This window comes from Anolis carolinensis, chromosome 2, assembly GCF_035594765.1.
Source record: "Anolis carolinensis isolate JA03-04 chromosome 2, rAnoCar3.1.pri, whole genome shotgun sequence".
In the NCBI taxonomy this organism is placed as follows: Eukaryota; Metazoa; Chordata; class Lepidosauria; order Squamata; family Dactyloidae; genus Anolis; species Anolis carolinensis.
In genome coordinates, this window is record NC_085842.1 from 65,045,386 (window position 1) to 65,066,477 (window position 21,092).

Below are 21,092 nucleotides of genomic sequence, written 5' to 3' on the forward strand. Positions count from 1 at the left end.
GAACTGCAAGAAGATATTCCAGGACAACAGCAGCATTATTTTGAGATAGGTAGATAGATCGATAGATATCACACACATCTCCTCCAAACAAGATCTAGAGCAACAAATGCTATAACCTCCCAATATCTTCCCCATCAAGAGAAGTCAGTCTGTTCAATCAGTCTTGAATTTACTTTATCAAATACATTCATGGAGGAAGGAGAAGTCTCTTAATGTTTCCCCACTAAAATGGATGGTATATTTACTCATTCACAGGAGGTACTTTTTTAATATGGGAGTGCTAAAAGGAACACCTTGGAAGGCTACAAGACAGCAAAAGGTGGATAACATTGAGAACATTTGCTGAGCAGAAAGGACCTTAAATATGTGATGGCCAAAACCAGTTTTTCATAACCTTGTACCTTATCGAATTTTAGCCAGCACAGCTAATGCTTTGAATGGCTGGCTATTGTTGCCCCGGGGGAAAGCAGACCAGTTGTTGTTATTGTTGTTGTTGATATTGTATGCCTCCATTGATATTGTATGCCTTCATGTAGTTTTTGAATTATGACTATCCTAAGGCAAATCTATCACAGGGTTTTTGAAAATTTGGATTTATACAGAACAAGTTTGCCTTTGCCTTCCTCTGAGGCTGATGAAAGAGTGTGACTTGTCCAAAGTCACCAGCGGATTTCCATGGGATTGCAATCCTGATTTTCAGCACCGTAATCCAATGCTCAAATCACTACACTATGCTAGCTCTCCAGCAAGTTGGGAATGGTTGGACTGACCTGTTAAAGCTCTAAGTTATATCAGGTTTAAGAGGCCCCAGAGTGTAACCAACAATCAAACAAAAACAAGGAGGTTAGTGGCCACCCATAATTGTAATCCCAAGTGGTAGCAAATTTAGAAAGCTGGCCTAAGCAAGTTGCAACATTTTACAAGGGCTGCAAGATGTTGGACTATATTTCAGGTTAAGTCATTGGGTGGCATGCGAGTTTGGGGCAAAACAATCAAAGTTTATCAAAATGCTGAGAGCAAAGTAAAACATTATAGCATGGGTATTTGGTGGGGTTACAGTATAAAATCTGCATCCCTTGTTTCTTTCATGTATTTTTTTTTGTTTAGGGAGGAAAATAATTGCAGGTCCTGGCTGAGCCTTTACCTGTCTTTATTTAAACAGTACAAGTCGCTCTGTGATTCTTCTTTCCAACAGTGCCTAGAAGGAGAATCCATATAAAACACAAGGATACAAGGTTAATATCACTTGTATTCTGCTGTCCCAAGGGTACCTGAGCGATACTATGAAATACAAAGCAGTACACCACAGACACACAGTATTGAATTTGTTAATACATTATGTTTGTTATCAGACAAGGGACAAGTGGTTTCTTCTAAATAATTAATATTACGATCTAAAGCACTGGATAAAAGAGCCAAAAAAAAACTCTTTGAACTTCCGACTGTTACCTTTCCTTTTTCTGCTTACGCTTCCCCTCCCTTCAGTTGTAGTGGGGAATGGTTTAACAGCACAAAACAACAACAAAACGAAGAGCAAGAAGAAACTGAAGCAACATAATAATAGTTATGGACTAAAGCTTTTCAATAAAGGTAAGCTGGGACACGTGGGTCAAAAGATTAGCAGAAGCTGATGCAATGTAAGATTGTTGGAGCATTGTCTCAAAAATAAGATATGCGAAGCTATGAAGGATGATTGGACACTTATCATATAGTGAAATCTTAGGATTCATGAAACTGAAAGGAACTTGTTAACACAAAGATTGTTGTTGTTATGTGCCTCCCAATCAACTATGACTTATGACAACCCTGTCTGAGGGTTTCCTAGGAAAGATTTAGAGGAAGTGTGGTATTGCCTTGGTCAGTCCTGGGTGGGAGGCATGGCATGGCACAGGGTTCTGTGTGTTCCCTTACCCTAGAACCTACTGTGCTGTGCTCTCAGATTTGAGAAATGAATTAAGTTCCAACACCTCTTAATAACACAAAAGGTTGAAGGATACAGTTTGTGAATAACACTGAATCATGAAAGGTCTGATCTCCTTCACCAACAATTTAAGAACCATCTTATAAAATCAGTGTTTTACAGCTATATGTACTTACTTATTCATTCATTTATTATTCATTCAGGTGTCTGGTCCATTTTTGGAGTATTGTGCCATTTCTCCCCCAAAAGTGAAAATGTTGAGTAGGCAAATATTCATCTATTTTTAAACATATTTTCTCACCAAGTTGGCATCTGTAAAAACATTTTTCTCTGAGCCTCTGTTCAGGCAATATCATCTCACACTCTGAATCAGAAATGGAGAAGGGCCTAACATCATTTCCATTATCCTCACTTAGAAAGAGATACATCTAAAGAGGAAGAATTCACAGTTGCAGTCTCCATGTCAACACACTTCTTTGTTTTTCTAGGGTCCTTGCTTTCATGGAAAGTGTGCATACAAACAACAGAAATATTCCTGTCTCATACCTTTTGCTGCTGCCTAAGTAGACAGTGCTGAGCTACATGGGCAAACTTAGCCTGGTATCCTCGTTCTATGGAACCCATTTCTGACCCTCCATATGATTATTTGAATTGGTCTAGAGTCAGTTAGGTGTGACCTGACCAAACTGTTGGATTCAGTGCTTGGAAATAGTCATCTTTTGGGTTGCTGTGAGTTTTCCGGGCTGTATAACCATGTTCCAGAAGCATTGTTTCCACTCACATCTATGGCAGGCATACTCAGGTTGTGAGGTCTGTTGGAAACTAGGCAAATGGGGTTTATATATCTGTGGAATGTCCAGGGTGGGAGAAAGAACTCTTGTCTGTTTGTGGCAAGTATTAATGTTGCAATTGGCCACCTTGATTAGCATTGAATAGCCTTGCAGCTATTTGGATAAATAGCCTTTTGGAGTCCAACTCCCCAAATCACTCTGCTCATGATGGCCAGAGATTTCTAGGAACTGGAGTCCCCAAAAGGACTTTCCCAAGCTCTGAGTAAATAGCTGTCTCTTCTTTAAAAAGAGGTTTTCAGAATCTGATTCTAAATGAGGAAATAGAAATCATTTTTATCATGAACTGAGTGTGCCGTGTTGTAGGATCTTAAATAAGAGATAACATTTCCCGACTAGGGAGCATCAGCAGTAATTGTACTATGTGCTTTAGGAGAAGATGAGCACCTACTTCAGGAAAGCTGCAAGGAGAATAAAATCATTCCCTGCTGAGTTCTTCTTTCCTCCCCCAGCCCATTCCTGTGCGTCAAAACCTTGGGTTTTGTGAAAAGTTCTTAAATAAGCTCCCAGGCAAAATAAAGGATCAAAAGGGATCTAATTAGCTGCAGTCTGCTTATGAATTGTGGATGTTCACCTAGTTTTATAAATTGACACTTTTAACATTAAAACTCAAAGCAAAAAATGATGTAATTATTCTCCCCCCATCATTTTTTTCTGAGGCTTAGGTTTAATATCTTTATTGAAAATTGGGTACTTCTATTGCATCTCAAGATGCTTTATTCTATGCAATCTGGAGCGAGTCATTTTTCATGTTGAATTGTAATATGGTTTAAATGATAAGGTCCTGATTCAGAAAGCTTTTCCCTCTGCTGGTAGCCTGACAAGAAAGCTCACAGCCCAGTAATAACCCTGAAGATAATCTACAATTTGATTCTTTGTGCTACTGTTCACTGTTTTTTTTGGGGGGGGGTGAGGAAAAAAGGAGGGTGATTTCAGCTTGACAGTAGAAAGTTATGAACCACTGGATTTATTAACATTATCATTTCTATTGCACAGCCTCACAGTGCTTTATAAACCTTGCTTTATTCATCATCTAAAACAATCATGTATCGTAGATTGCTGTTCATGTTTTATAGTCTAGAGCGGAGACTGAAAGAGTGGCCCAAGTCTAGAGCAGGAAAAGGATCTGAACACAAGTCTCCCAAATCCAGACCACTGTTTCCCATTTGTAGCTCAAAATGTAGTCACAATAGCATTCATATACCCTCCTTCCTTCCTAATTTTATTTCAATTGAAATAATTTAATTTTACAAATTGAAAAAGCACAGAATTTTTTACATACACACATATAGGTGCAATTGTAGTGGCAATACAGAAAGATTATAACATCCCTTCATGGTCAGGAGAAAAGAAAATGACAAGAAAAGGTGGAATATGAACATTATGTAATTCTGATGATGCTTACTTGTTGGGGTTTTCTTTTTTGTTTTTCTAAGAAAGCTGGCAACAAAGCCATGGATGATTTAATATCTTATTGCTGAAAGAAGGGAGAGCATTGGACAGGCCATTTTTCTCCCAAGGGCTTCCCCATTTTTGTTTGTCGGACTTGCTTGTGCATTTCATTTGCTCTTCTCTGATCATTTGCCTGCACTGTGTCTAATGAATTTTCATGGATTAAATCTTTCCTGTTGGTTGAATTTGGCACCAAGACCACAGGCAGCCAGCAGTTCAGGGAACCACAGAAGGAGAAGGAGAAGTCACGTCATTTTAATCCTGGTCAAGAGCTGTAGATGATGATAATGGTTATACCTTGAAAAAAAGTTATTTCAAAGGAGTAGAAGAGAGCCCTATGTTTTCCCTTTTTGTGCACTGTAATTGACTACAGAGACAATGAGATCCTACCTTAGTCTGTCCATCCACACAGACATACCTACAGAATCAGAAAATGATTTTTTCACCTATGTTGCACCTTTTCAACAGAAGCAGTTGACCAGTTATCAACAGTTTAACCAAACATTCAACTGACTTCATATAAAGAAAAACATAATGTTGGATAAAATAGTTGTGAATGTATGGGTCTCTTAAATGAATAGCCCAAGACCTCAGCATAGAGCCATCCTTTTGTGAACTTCCACAAGATACAGGATGGATGACACCTCGCTTGACAACAGTACATATGAAAGAGATCTTGGAGTCTGAGGACCTCATCACACAGTGGGCAGTGGGTGGCGGGTGGGCAGCTCTCCTCTTAAGGGCCAGGCATGGAGACCTCAGCTCGGCTCGGCTCAGCTCACCAGCCATCAGGACAATCACATGGAGGAAGCAAGGCATGTGCGTATTGCAGGCGGCTTCCTCCTATGGAACTGGCAACACGGGACACTTCCTGTGTTTTTAGATCCATGCCAGCTTCATGTGGTTGTCCTGCCAGCCGGCGAAACAAGACAAGCACTCTGTGCCTCATCCTTAAGAGAAGTGCTGCCGCTGACCATGTGATGAGGTCCATTGTGGACAACATGAGCCAACAATGTGATGCAGCAGCTTAAAAGGCCAATGGAATTTTGGGTGGCATCAAAAGGAGTATAGGGTCTAGATCAAGGGAAGTCATGCTGCCACTATTATGCTTTGGAATACTGTGTCCAATTCTGGGCACCATAATTTGAGAGGAATATTGACAATCTGGAACATTTCCAGAGGAGAGCAACTAAAATGATCAAAGGTCTGGAGACCAGGCCCTATGAGGAGCAGCTTAAAGACCTGCAGAAGAGAAGGTTGAGAGGAGACATGATAGCCATGCTTAAATGTTTGAAAGAATGTCATAAGGAACGGGGGGGGGGGGGGGTGGCGGCTTGTTTTCTGCTGCCCTGGAGATTAGGACTTGAAGTAATGGATTCAAATTACAGAAAAGGAAATTCCACCTGAACATTAGGAAGAACTTCCTGATCATAAGAGCGGTTCAACAGTGGAACACTCTGCCTCGGAGTGTGATGGAAGTTCCTTCCTTTGAGGCTTTTAAACAGAAACTAGATAGACATCTGCCAGGGGTGCTTTGATTGTGCTTTTCCTGCATGGCAGTGGATTGGATTAGACGGCCCATGTGATCTCTTTACAACACCTTGATTCTGTGAGAAACAGAAAACTCTTAACGTGTTTCGTTAATGCGTGGAACAGTGCTATCTATGGCTGGGAGGTTTTCTTCTATAACCCCCCAAAATACTCTCAGGTCAAAGACCTTTGGCTTGCTTCCTAATATACATATATTTAAAGGTTCCCAGGGTTGGGAAGGACATTCAAGAACAATTGTGAGTTAAACAGTTACTAGGATAGCATATTTCATATGTTTATTTATGACTAAGTTGAAAAGGGGGGAAAGAAAGTGAGAAATTGAAAAATCTTCATAATAATGTACAATTAGATGATCCAACAACATTTTTGTACAGAGAGAAAGTTTATTTCTTATATCTCAGGGCCCACCTAGCAGAATTCTCTTGCCAGTCTTCACTTCAAGCAAATACAATTCTGGGAAGCTTTCAAATGAAGGGCTTGCCCAAGGCAGACTAACAAATCCCTCCTCTCTCAACTCAAGATGCATAGTATCCAAACTCACGCAATTTATTTGGCAAAGGAATCAGGAAATCTTACAAGACCTTTGTCCCTTTCAGACTGTTAAAAAGACAATAAAAACAAATAAACAGAGATGTAGCCACAAGGAGGACAAATGAGGGTATTGCAACCCTCCCCAGGAGAATTACTCTGCTCAGTATATTCCCTCTTCAGTTCCCCAATGTCTAGCATTGCAAAAAGTGAGACATACCTAAAACTCATATTGCTGTACTCACATTCTTTTGGTAACTGCACCTACCCTTTTCCTTTGGATGGCTAAACCCAGTTTCTAAATGCTCAATGGAAGTTTAAAATTATGGCAATGCTAGAACTGGGGGGCTGGGCAAGGAAGTGGGGCAATATTCTTATTTAACATCCCCTCATTGTTACACCAAAATTATTTTATGTTCTTCCATGATGCACAACATCTGCTCTGTGATGCCGTTGCCTCCCTCTACTTAATGGTAAGACCAGCTGTATCAAGTAGTGTAGGTTGCAATATTAGAAGAATTCTTGCATGAGGTTGTCCTCAAAATAACCCAAGGTTACAACTCAAATACCATTTGGAATGGAGAAGGTATTTCAACCTGCTGTCCTTTGTTCAATTGTCCATGTTTACTCATGTTTTCAATGGCACTTTAGCACCAAACCAGAGATGGAGCAGGTTTCTACTCCTCTGTATCCTATGCAGATACATGATTGCACTTGAGAAAAGTTCACATTGAAACAGTCACTTATGCGTAACAATTGAACCTCTTGTGAATTTTCTCTCTCTCTCTCTGCATTTTCCCCTTGTCAATTATTACCTCAGCTTTTCAAGAGTTCTGAAAAGCATGAGAACATCTTAAGGCTATTCTTAAATGATAATAATCAGATACATAAGTCCAGAGAAACAATTGAGTGATATTCCAGTAAGTAACTAGACTTTTCTCTAGAGGTACTGCTTAATGAGCCAACCTTAATTACTATGGATGAGATCAGGTCAACATTTAAGCAATTTTAAGTCCCATTTGTTTCAGTGGGAGGGTTAGGTGCATGTTTTGTAGAGGCAGGGCAAAAGGGAAGATAGCTGCTCATAAAGTTCAGATGCAACAGCGTTTCTGATTTTTCTAAAGTATGGAAATGACTGAAAATGAGATCTGTGAGCTACAAACACACATGTTCCATTGCATGAGCCAACTCACAATGGAGGATAAAATCCATGGATACAGAATCTGTACGTGCAGTAACCCAACTGTACAATATTTTTCTATCCACTGGTGCACCTGTTTTGTACTTTATTGATATGAAAATAGATCTCAGATTGTCCACCAATCAATTTGCATATTGTTACCTGAACTGGTCTGCAAATAGTGGATTAATTAATATTTGACACCCCTTGATTATAAGTTGTGATGTCATTAGTGATGTCATTTGTACTCTGTTTTTAAAGGCATTGAATAGTTGCCATGTTGTGAAGCCACTTTGAGTCTCTTCCAGGGTTGAGAAAGGTGGGGTAAAAGTACTGTAAATAAATAGTGACACAATATAGGGAATGTGTAGTGGCCCAAAGATATTATGGAATTCTATCTTCCATCATCCCTCACCTTTGGCTATGTTGGATTGGGCCTTCTGAGAGCTGAAAGCAAACAACATCTGGATGGCTTCCCATTTAGTATCTCTTCCTTATAGCCATGTCACTGAATGTCCCCAGTGACTTTGTAAAGCCTTTCTGACTAATATTTTACAAGTGTCAAAGAGAAACAAGTTATGAGGCATTATTTCATTGTCCTTTGCTGGCTATAGATTTCCAATAGGTGCTGGTGCAGTACAGCATCAAGGAGGAATGCAAGATAAGATAGATGGAGACTTGTAGAATTTCCCCTTTCATACATTTTAATGTTCTTTCAGTTGAATTAAGCAAAATTTCCATTGCAGACAAGTCCATATTAAAATCTGGAACAGGCATCCAGATCCACTGAAAGGAAAGGTTTTAGTGACAATACTATAGCTATTGCCTTTGCAATAGGGACATGGTATTGACTTTACAGAGATACAACACTAAATGGTTGGTCAGTGTGCATCCCTTTGGACTGAGAAGGAAAACTACCCATGCTCTTTCCATGGTATTGTATGAATTATAGTTTACCTGGCCATCATAGAGAAATATAGGCAATGAGAAAGAGAATCAAAGATACATAGGAAATGTGTAGATGAAGCATGTTTACTGCAGGTGCACACCTTTTTCTCTTTATGATGTGAGGTCTGTTTATGGTCCTCTTCCTTCCTCTGCAACCACAGGTGGATTAGTCTGACCTACAGTGAATTGTCACCCGACTCGTATTTGGCGAGAGAGAAACAAGCCTTTTCCAAGGCTTCTCACAGCACTACAGGAGACTGTGTGTCATGTAACACATTCATATTCTCCTTGTTGAGAGACATCTTGCTTAGAGGAGGGTGAGGGCGGTGGAACGGGAGAAACTTGACCGGAGCTGGCAGGACTATCTACAGATAGGCATGACTTGCCAACGTCCACGTGAGCAAAGAAGGACAGAGGTTTTGCAGCCTGAAAAGGTAGCTCGTTGTTCCTTGGTCACTGAGCATGACCAGCCTTCAGGGGAACTCACTGGGGGGTGGGAGGAGGGAGGCGGTGAAGGAGAGACTCTGTTCTTCTCAGAGCTACAGAGTTACTCATTTAATGAAGCAGAGAGGTGGGCAGAATGTTAAATAGCAGTTACATATCACAAGTGAATGACTTGTCCTTTATATCTAGCTGAGCTCTCATTCTTTTTCTTTGTGTGCATCCATGCATATGTGCATAAAATTATTTTTTACATCTTGGGCATTTCTGAAGCAGATAGAGGAGAAAGGGGACAAGGAGGGTTAGGCACGTAGGGAAAACTGGTATACTTTAGTACAGAATAGGTAAAGGTAAAGATAAAGGTAAAGGTTTTCCCTTGACATTAAGTCCAGTCATGTCCAACTCTGGGGGTTGGTGCTCATCTCCATTTCTAAGCCGAAGAGCTGACGTTGTCCATAGACATCTCCAAGGTCATTACCAAACTCTGAACTTGAAGTATACAGCACAATTCCTTATCTGCGTGGATAAGTGAGACTGTGGACAACAGTGTACTCTTTTAAAATGAAGAACTTTGATCTAGAAATGCTAAAGAATCATACTGGAGGACATTGAAATACCTAGCGAGGACAGATCATGGAACAACAGACTGGTTCAAGATTGGGAAAGGAGAACGGCAGGGCTGCATACTCTCACCTTCCCTATTCAACTTGTACGCAGATCACATTATGCAACATGAGGGGCTCGAGGAATCCAAGGCCGGAGTTAAAATTGCTGGAAGAAACATTGACAACCTTAGGTATGCAGATGATACCACTCTGATGGCCGAAAGTGAGGAAGAGCTGAGGAGCCTTATCACCAAGGTGAAAGAAGAAAGTGCAAAAGCTGGGCTGCAGTTAAACATCAAGAAAACTAAGATCATGGCAACTACACCTATTGATAACTGGCAAATAGAGGGAGAAAACGTGGAGGCAGTGACAGACTTTATATTTCTAGGCGCGAAGATCACTGCAGATGCAGACTGTAGCCAGGAAGTCAGAAGACGTTTACTTCTTGGGAGGAGAGCAATGGCCAACCTTGACAAAATAGTGAAGAACATAGACATCACACTGGCAGCGAAGGTCCGCATAGTTAAAGCAATGGTATTCCCTGTAGTAACCTATGGATGCCAGAGCTGGACCATAAGGAAGGCTGAGCGAAGGAAGATAGATGCTTTTGAACTGTGGTGCTGGAGGAAAATCCTGAGAGTGCCTTGGACCGCAAGAAGATCCAACCAGTCCATCCTCCAGGAAATAATGCCCGGCTGCTCACTGGAGGGAAGGATATTAGAGGCAAAGCTGAAGTATTTTGGCCACATCATGAGGAGACAGGAAAGCTTGGAAAAGATCACGATGCTGGGGAAAATGGAAGGAAAAAGGAAGAGAGGCCGACCAAGGGTGAGATGTATGGACGGTATCCTTGAAGTGACTGGTTTGACCTTGAAGGAACTGGGGGCGGTGACGGCCGACAGGAGCTCTGGCATAGACTGGTCCATGAGGTCACGAAGAGTCGGAGACGACTAAACGACTCAGCAGCAGCAGCAAGGACATATATTTGTTATGTTTGCATAAATGAAACCACAGGTACTGCTTTTGTTTAACTGAGTGTGTACTTAAACTAAGCAGACAAGAAAGCAGAGGGATGAGGAGGTCGATGCTAATTGCCCTCGTGCCACTTCTTGTTAGAAAGGCACAATTTGAAGCACATGTGTAAAATGCATTGCCTGTGGGCTGAATCCAGCCAATCATCATTTTGTGTGGCCCACGATGCTTTCAATGTTAGGGCAACATAGATACATTTATACAGTCTTACAATTACAAATGGCCCTTTGAAGGCCACCATAAGGCTGACGGGGCCCTTCATGAAAATGAGTTTGACCCCCTGACCTGAAAGGAAAAGTTTCTTCTTAGTCTGGAGATTGTCCATGTGATGCCTCACTCTGTGAAATCAGTGTTCTAGCTTATGTGGAGAGCCTCCACACATATTAAAGGCTCTCCTCTTTGGACTATTGCTTTCTGTGTAAGAGAGTTATGATGTTGTGGCTTCAAGTTCCCATCTTGTTAATTTTAATAATAATAATAATAATAATAATAATAATAATAATAATAATAATAATAATAAATTTTAACTGGATTATAATTTTTTGGAATAGAACTCCATTCATTGTGCATGCTTGAGTCAGAACCTGGGCTTATTTGTTTGTTGAAAAAGTTGATATTCATCCTTTCCTTTTAAACATATATGTTACAAAATAGCAAATTTAGAATATTTGGTAGACATGTGCATGGTATCTGTTTCTCCCATTTCATTCGTTCGTTTGTACCTTTCATTTTAGTGTGGAGCACAACCCCCCCCCCCCCCCGGAACAAAAAATTAGCTCGGAACGAAAGTAAGCGGGAGCAGGTACCGTTTCCTTGTCTGCTTTTGTGAGCACAGCTTAATCTTTTTTATTAATTCCCCAGAAAACAAAAAGTGAACCCTAATTTACTCTCCTCTTCCAGGAGGTCATCACTCTTCCTTATCTGGAAGTGGGAAGCCTCCTTAAAATGCCTTGGAGAGTGTATGGTGAGTGTGACTCTCCTCCTGAATCTCCTCCTTCCTCTCTCATGCAAGGAAGGTGCCTCCAGACCCCCCCCCCTTTTCCTCCTTTGTGCCTCTTAGGAAGACAAAGAAGAGGAGGGGCGCTGGAGGCGCCTTCCCTGCATGAGAGATGGAGAAGAAGATTCAGGATGAGAGGAAAGTGCCTATCTAGGCAGCAGCAGAAACAGCAAGCAATGACCCAAAGTGGCAGCTCCAAGACAAATCACGCCAGTGCCAAAATGATGGGAAGGGGAGGGGAATTCTCCCCCAATTGCTTCCAGTTAAATAAGAAGTGAATTAGTGGGGCTGGGCACCGGGCTGTGTGTGTGGTGTGTGGAGCATCTTTGAGATTTAGCCTGAAGGAATGGTGTCCTGCCCTGCCTCCCTCCTCCTGCTGCTTCTGGAGAAGTTAGAGGGCAGGGCCAGTGGGGTGAAAAGGGAATGTTATAAAGGAGATTTTATTTATAGAAATTAAAAATGCCTAAAAATCGGGAGATGACCCAAACATTTGCAAACATTATAAAACTGGGTGGACTAAAAGTGGTAGATGTGCCCTCCATGTATGGTGATTTTCACCCCTCTGGCCCTAAAACTGAGGGAAAGGGGAGCCTGGGGAAGCTCACCCATAGTGGCCAATGGGTCAAAAATTTTCGTATTTTCAGATGCAAAACAAAAACGCCCATTCAGAAAGGTGCCCGTTTTCTGAAGGTGCTCCAAAATGAAAATGAGGGCCTTACAAATGAAACAAACATAAACAGATAGAGATTCTATACAAATGCACAAGTCTAATATTTGGTGGTCCTACTAAACCAGAAAGTTTTTAGTAATCTCTACAAAAGTAATTGAAATGCAGAAAAGAGTTCAGTGCAGGAGCTGAGAAAGCTCTCTCCTTGGTCCTCAATAGACAAATGTCTGAGAATGGTGGGATACACAAGGGGATCTCTGATGATAATTTTAAGATGCAAATGGTTTGTATCGAACTGATCATGAAAACTTAATCTCCTTTTTTTCAGAGACTGGAAGCAATGTCTTATAAGTAACTATGATACATGAAATGTTACTTATTGGGGGTAATGAGTGTTTAACAGAAGTACATATTTTAATAGAAATGTTTTAATTGTAATGGTGTTACTTTTATGTAATAACAGTAAGACCAAATACGTCTAGCATGTTCAGTTGGGGGGTTTGAGGCCCATTTTTATTTTTTAAGTATATATTTTTTAAAAAGCAAGAACTTACTACCACATTACTTCTTAAAGCTCATCATGTCATCACTGTTTCATAATGTAGATTCCAGAACACATCTGCAGAGTGATCCAGTCCTATTTGTGTGCAGGATGTTAGAGAGCCTGGACATTTGCTTCTTATTATTGCTTACAACTCCTAGAATGACTGAGCCAGAAAGAACAACATATATTATGGCTGGGGATTCTGGGAGCTGTTGGCTACAAAGTGATTTTTCCTAACTGATCTGAGAGTGCATGCACTGGAACTTTCACAACATAAATCCTACAGGTGTTGTTTCTTTGACAGCAAAAACTCTTTCTGTTTTGCTGTCTATGTCAGCTCAGATGTCTTGATGAACACTGAAGGGAAGTAGATTATGCCTTTATTTTTTACTTTTTTAAAAAAGCCCTCCTTCTTTGAAAGTGACCCAGAAGAGCAGCAATAAACATGGGAATCCAGGCAGTGAATAACTATAGATGGATTATACAATGGAAAGAAGCTGATATGAATGTACTCAGTTTATAATAGATTCTACCATTTGCAGATAGTTTCTCCTTGGGCCATCTTTGTACCTGCCTGATAGATTGTGGAGTTTGTCTAGTTTTTGGTTTCTATTTTAAAGAGTCCAGGAGTGTGAATACAAAAATACTGGCAGTCCCCAAGTTACAAACAAGATAGGTTTGTTCGCTGAATGTACTTGTAAGTCAGAACAGCATAAGGAAGGGTTGATGCCTCTGTGGTATTTGTTTTGCTGTCTGTGTCCCTGTTCAGAAGATTTCACCTCACTTTTTGTCCGTGATCATTGGATTTTGAAAAAATAGCTTGTTGTAGAAACAAGGATTGGAATTGTCTGCCGCGGAGTGTGGTGGAGGCTTTTAAGCAGAGGCTGGATGGCCATCTGTCGGGGGCTTTGAATGCAATTTCCTGCTTCTTGGCAGGGGGTTGGACTGGATGGCCCATTAGGTTTCTTCCAACTCTATGATTCAGTGGAGACACCTACCGCCATAACTCTTTCAAGAGTGAGTTTACCTTCATAGGGGTAGGTTTCTCTCACTTCCTGTTGTCTCACCCCTGTTCTTAACTATGAATCATTTGTAAGTCGGATGTTTGTAACTCGGGAACTGCCTGTACTGGAAATGGGAACTTAGAACAGGAGATGGTGGAGAATTTTGTCCATTCCTCATTTTGATGAGAACTTAGAAAATTCAGACATCTGTCCTCCAGTTGAGAACCAAATGAGCCTCCAATTAAAAACTCCAAGCAAAAACTATAGAAGTAAAAATATTAGAAAAAGGTACACCTGAAAAAGCACAGAACAGCATTATATTATGGGAAATTGTGTATAAAACACATTATGTTAGGTAGATATTGGGAAAATATACACAAAAATGCATTTGGATATTCCTGCTATTTTTTCTTTCCTCATAATATCTCATAATGAACATATGATGAGGGAAATGACAAACAGAATAAAATGGACCATACCTTAAATGCCCAGCATGGAGCTGAGATTTACTTTCTGTTTCTCTTTCAAGTTAAATGTATGGTCTCACTGTGTGCTGGTGGTATTGGGTTTAAAATTCTCAAGTTATTTTTTCCAGAAATTCACACACAAATATGTCACCCAACTATTAAACCACGCAACTTCATCAAAGGGTGTTTCCTTTTTCTTCTCCTCCAGGGGATATGAATTTAGGGTGAGAATTACTGTGTTGATGTTTCAGTCCTCCCTATAACAAGCATAGTTGTCCTGATCCAGATCAGGCATCAATGTTAGAAAGAGTCACTTGTAATACTATTAATTCAATGTAACTGGTATTTTAAGCAAATCTGATAAATTTTCCAAGTCTGACTTGAGACACTTGGAAACATCTTTTGGGGGTACGGGGATTATGGAAGTCTTTTGGAGTAGAGGAGGCAGGATTAAGAGGCAGAAGAAGGATTACATAGCAGAAGAGTTAATAGCATGAAAAGTAAGTTAGAAATTGTGTAAGGTGGCAGTGAGATAGTCCAGAAATGTAAGGAGGAAAGTGACATGGTCATAGCCTGAAGATCGTCTGGTACAACTTGGCATAATGAGAGAGATACCACAATGCTGACAACTAAACAATAATCCTGTTTCACTATATGCAAGGTGGCAAGAATTACTGATCCTTTTCAATGAGGTAAAAAGATATGGTTTAGCTGTCAACCACTCTCCTGCCATACATTGAGGGTGTCAAATGCCTGACTATATTTGTATGTTTGTACCTATACAGCAAAACAATCCAGGAGAGAGATGGAACCAGCGGTGAAGGCACCCAAGGTGAAAGCCTCCCCAAAGTCAAGTGAAAATGAAAAAACAGGAGCACCCCAAAGAGCAGCAGAAATCATGGCAAACAGAAAAGACAGGAGCCCTGAACAAACACTGGAGACCACATTGAAAACACCGGGAACCAGTACAGTACCAAGGATGGCAACTGCAAAAGCTTCAACATCTGATATAATACTCAGAGCAGCAGAAAAGGTGGCAAGATCACAGGTTGAGTTAGTACTGAAATCAGCAAGAGCAGAGGTAGAAGCTATGCTTTTATATATCATTGTGAGGTCATTATCATCTTTATGATGCTACTAACATCTGTGGTTGGGGCACAAGTATCTCACCTGTCCAGGTTGAGACACGTTCCAAGTAACTTATTGATGAGCTTTTCTGTCTTAACTGCTAAATGCTTCTTAATGCTCAACTGTGGGCACTTAAAAACTATAATAACTACCTCAGATACACCAAATTCTGTTTGATCTTGGAAACTAAGCAGCCCTGATTGGTACTTGGATGGGAGGCTGCTGAGGAAGGCTATATTTCAGAAGAAGAATCTATCAAAACCACTATGAAGTGTTTCTTGCCAAAGAAAGCCCTGTGAAATTCATGAGGCCATCATAAGTCAGCAGGCAACTCAAAGGCACACACACAACATTAACATCTTATCTCTGACAGCCCAGGGTTCAATCCTTTAGTCTCCTTTTTCTTCTTCTTTTGGATCTAAAATGGGAAGCAATCTGTGTTTAGAAAAAGATCCACTCAGCCCTAGAATAGGAATCATAAAGATATTTTTAAAGCTCAGTAAAAAGAAAAAGGGGGAGAACTACATAAGGTAATGAAAAGGAGAATGGAGCTGGTTTTTAATATCTCTTACTCAGCATAAGGCTGGGTGGGCAATCTGCAGTGGGACCCCAGTACCTGGGGAGAGAAAGTTTAATCCTGCACTTCAAAGTCCCAATTTTGTAATCTCTTCCCTTGTGACAGATACCAATCCTCTGTGTGGACTACAATAAACAGTTTCTGTTTGTCAGTCACCAATCATTTAAAAACTCTCCCTAATCCATGTGAGATAACCCAGACCTGTGGTTCTCAACAAATCCTAACAGCTGGTAAACTGGCTGGGATTTCTTGGAGTTGTAGGCCAAAACACCTGGGACCCACAGGTTGAGAACCTCTAATCTAGACCCAGTTCTCCGTTACTATTTTGGAAAAAAAATAAATTCTATGGTCTCTCCTTAATGTAACACAAATGGGAGACATAACTATGGTGTTGTAGCTAAGCTCAATCTCCTGATCCGAACCCCTAACATCTACTTTTTATATGAGGAAAGTCATAATCGGAATTCAGCCTAAATTTTCCTAAATTTCTGAGATCATGACAAATTGGTAATGTCTGAAGAAGGGTTTTCTCTCTGGAGATTCTGGGCATGGACTTCCAAGGAAGAAGTGTTTTGGCCATCCTTTTTTTTCTGGTGAGACCAGAGCTTTATTGTGTTCACAGAGACAAAATTGTCATTATAGAAATATAGTGCTGGAAATGGCCACAAGGACTATCTAGTCCAACATCATGCAGGAACAATCAAAGCACTCCCAACAGATGGCAAACCAGCTTCTGTTTAAAACACCCAAGAAAAGAGACTCCACCACACTCTGAAGTAGCATATTTCATTGTCAAACAGCTCAAGAAGGTTTCCCAATGTTTAGATGGAACTGTACTTTGATTCCATTGCTCCGAAATACCTGAAATTGTTCCTCGTAGCACAGTTTTTAGAACATTTACCCTCCTCTGGACACATTCCTGTTGGTCAGTATTATTCCATTACCACTTGCCAACAGCTCAGCATGGTGACAAAGAAGGAATGAATTGGAAACATCTTGTTTTAGATTTCAGTCACATAGACCCTTTCTACATTGCCATATAATCCAGATTATCAAATAAAATAATCCATATTATGTGCTTTGAACTGGATTATATTAGTATATACTGCCATATAATCCAGTTTGATAATCTGGATTATATGGCAGTGTAGAAGGGCCCTAAAGTGAGTGATTGCTTCTTCCCACAACACATATTTAAATAATGGCACTCACTGCTACAAGATGCAATCAAGGCAGCCACCTTAGGTGGCTTTAAAAAAGGACAGAACAGATTCAAGGATGGGATTATCAGTGGCTATGACACCATTGCATTGCTTCCAATATCAGAGGCAGCATAACTCTAAAAACTAGTTGCCAAGGAGCATAGGGATTTCGGTTCCTTGTTTGAGAATTCTTTATTGGCCACAATGGGAATAAAACAGTGGACCAGATAGACATTTGGTCTGATTCAGCAGGGATCCTCTTATGTTCTTAAAAGCACATGGGGGTGGAAGCTGGTTTATGGTGCTTTTGAGAATAACAGCAGACAGGACTCTGCCCAAATAATCTAAATTTCAGCAGTAAGACATATGGGTAACAAGAGAAACATTTACTTTGCCTTTTAAAAAATAAAGTTGTATAGGATGAAAAGTGTTGGCTTTGGTTGGGAATCAAGATGAAGAATTGAGCAATGCTAGAATGGAGAGGGTGGTTTTTGAGGAGAGGTCAAAAAGAAGATGTGGCATCTCATAGATGTTCTTGCTAACAAGTTGTCTTAATTATTGCTAGTGAAAAATAAATAAAATAGAAAGACAAAACTCAGTGATTCTTGACTGTCCCGTATGATGCTGGCATTTACTTCTATGTCAGATTTATTCTTCACTTTCATTGAGGGTGGAAAGTTAGATAAATTATTTGAGTCTTTAAAGAAAAGCTATGATACTTTTATTGAAACTTCTAACACTTATATTTTTGCTTTTTAGCTGAAACAGAGGAGAAAGGGAAGTTTGAAGCAAAAAGATCTGCACCAGCTAGAGGAAAATGGAATTAATGAAACTGAAAGGAAATAAAGGAGCAAAATAACCAGCAGGCACACAGTATGTTAGCAACTGAACAATGTGACCCTGAGAATTAACTGCATATCAAACCCAATGTCAGTATTTGTGTCATCCCTTGGAAACATTTGACCAATAAAGGTGCTCTGCATCCTCAGTTGCAAGCCATTGTTTGTATACTTGGAAGATGGAAATCTTTGTGTCATCCTGTATATTTGAGGCATCATAGTGACGCACAAAAATAATTATTTGACCAGAATAAATAAATAAATAAAAATGTACTAATTCAGCTCACAGGTTGACCTTATGATAGGATCTTGTGAATGTATATTTAAGGATAGATGGAGAGAAGAGTCCACAAATGTTTGGCCCCGAGAGCCTGAATGACTTTGTGCTAGTCATTTTCTCACTTCACGTCAGCCTGAAGATGAAATAGCTGGGGGTGAAATCATGAATGTTTTCTTAAGATCTTTGGAGGAAAGCAGGAAAATAAGTTGATAAATAATATATAAACCCCACTTGCCTAATTTCCAACAGACCTCACAGTCTCTGAGGATGCCTGCCATAGATGTGGGCAAAACATCAGGAGAGAATGCTTCTGGAACATGGCCATACAGCCCGGAAAACTCACAGCACCCCAATGATTCCGGCCATGAACGCCTTCGACAACAAATGTATAAATAAATAGCAACTGACTGTAGCTCAGAAGATAATTTGGCAGAAAAGGAGGGATCGAGGTATTAAATAGTTCAGTCATGATATATATTTCATTCTTTAATCGATTACCATTTTAAAGGGGAAATAATTGTTACCACTATTGATTGGAGAAGATCTGATTGCTGACTAAGAGAATAACCATCAACCTTTTGTCTCCAGTTCTCAGGTCCCAGCAAAATGGCAATAGGCAATAATTGCAGATTTTGTTACCATTCTCACAAAGATGTGCTTAGCATGTCCCCCCTTCCTCCTTCCCCTCTGCTCTTTACCTAATCTTGAGTACTTAAAGCCCCAGTGTGACTAGCACCTTTAAAAGATGTCTCTTATATTGGATTCCCACCAAATTTTGCGCTTCAGACCAGACTCTTCCTTTTAAAGAAAGCCAGATGGGAAACATCAATAGAAAATCCAGTTTTTTTCCATAAAGTGGTGATAATGTACTCCATTTCCCTTTTATTCCATGCTAGATTAACACCCTTGCTGGTGATGGTGCCTCATTGACTGAGAACATATTATTATGTTATGATGCACTGTACAAATGCCCAGTGGGTATCTCTTAATGTGTTAACACCGAGGATGTGGTATTTCAATGGCAATGTAGACTTGTCCCAAGATTTTTATTTATGAGAGATAGGAAACAGCTGCCCTGTTCTACACCCCTAGTTCATTGGAAGGGATTAGTTTTAACGTAACCACTTGGTAAAACCATTTGGGATTTTATTTTTTTTAAAAAAAATTGTATGAAATGTTTTAATGAATAAACAGTAAAGTACAATGCAGGGTTTGCTTAACAAAATGGGTAATCCCTTAACTTTTAAAATTCACTGTTCATTTTACAAGACTGAGGCATCAACCAGAGACATGGCAAGAAAACCTGAAAAGATTCCATGGATGAATAGAATTTGGAGAATATATGAATAGGTACATAGAATATAATCTGTATTGTAAGAAGACAATGACCTAAGAGTGCTGGCAAACTATGCACAAGAAACTTCAGGTTAAGCATCGCTTATCTAGATTTCCTAAATCCGAAATACTCCGAGATACAAAATTGTTCACTTGGATGACTGAGATAGTGACATCATTCCTTTATTGATAGTTCAGTGTACACAAGCTTTATTTCATGCACAAAATTATTAACAAATATTGTGCATGAAAGACCCTCAGGCAACGTGTATCAAGCTGATATGGAACATACATGAATTTTGTACTTAAACTTGAGACCCATTATGTATGCATATGCAAGCACATGCTTTTTAAAAAAATCTTAAATCCAAAATGTGTCTTTATCTATAACCCAAAACCAAGCATTTTGGATAAATAAAACTCAGCCTACAGAGAAAAAATTGGCAACCCTTTCACATTGCACAATTATAACTCTATGATTCCATTTTAATGGCCATGATTCCATTCTTTAAAAACTTGAGTTTTCAGACTAGAAAATTCTTATCCAGAGAGTGCTTCCTCGGACTGCAATTCCAGGATTCTATAGGATGTAGCTGAGAAATAGACTCAAAATGCCGTAACTGTTTAGTGCTGTGGTTCTCAACCTGTGGATCCTCAGGTGTTTTGGCCTACAACTTCCAGAACTCCCAGCCAGTTTACCTGTTGTTAGGATTTCTTGAAAGCCAAAGCATCTGGGGACCCAAAGGTTGAGAACCATTGGTTTAATGTGAAATGGCCCTGGACCTTCTCTGCCCACATCAACAATTGCTACCGCCAAATCATATTATACCAAATGAAGCTATTCAGAGCCATTATGGTGTAGTGGTTGGAGCCCTGGACGGTGACTCTAGATACCAGGGTTTCAATCCCCACTTGGCCATGAAACCCACGAGGTGGCCTTGGGCAAGTCATCCTCTCTCAGTCCCAGAGGGAAGCAATGCAAATCCCCCTCTAAAGAAATATTGCAAATAAACACCTGGGATAGGTTTGCTTTAGGATTGCCATAGGTTAGAAACTACTTGAAAGCACACAAAAACAACATTAGTCCTAAAGCACGGAAGGCTCTGTTAGTCTTGTTAGCCAAATTAGTTGCTGGTGAAATTCGGAAAACACATATCTTTATGAAACACCTGGTTGTGTTGTTCCAGGGTGCTTAAGGGGGACTGTTCCACACTCATCTTTTAGGAAACATTTGTCTGGTTTTTAAAAAATCTTTCTTTTTTCATATGTGTGTGTGCTTGTGTGCGTGCGCAAAGCCAGGCCACACCCCGATGTGGTTTAAGTGGGTTCTGTCTATTTTAAGTGACAAGCCCAGTTGGGGGGCAAGGGAGGAAGGCAGCACAGCAGCGTTTGATTAAAGCTCGGCCCCTCTGGCCCTAGATCTGAGGAGACAGAGCCAGTCCACCCTCTCCTTTACAAATGATTTTTATTTTATTACAGAAAGGGCCGGTATTTTTTTTAAAAAATGAAGCAAGCTCTTGATTATGTTTTCTGTTCACCAAGACTT

At 40.1% G+C, this 21,092-nt stretch overlaps 1 long non-coding RNA gene across 3 annotated transcripts in view; it reads left to right on the forward strand.

Annotated features, from left to right (window-relative positions):
• LOC100567448 (uncharacterized) overlaps positions 1 to 18,080 on the forward strand; it is a 42,255-nt gene extending 24,175 nt beyond the window's left edge. For 2 of the 3 annotated variants that reach the window (XR_010002597.1, XR_010002596.1), the window contains 3 exons: positions 1,486 to 1,590; positions 14,971 to 15,266; positions 17,852 to 18,080. This is a non-coding gene — a long non-coding RNA (uncharacterized LOC100567448). The remainder of the gene's footprint in view (positions 1 to 1,485; positions 1,591 to 14,970; positions 15,267 to 17,851) is intronic. The other variant, XR_118714.3, reaches the window with a different exon arrangement.
• Positions 18,081 to 21,092: the final 3,012 nt, after the last annotated feature.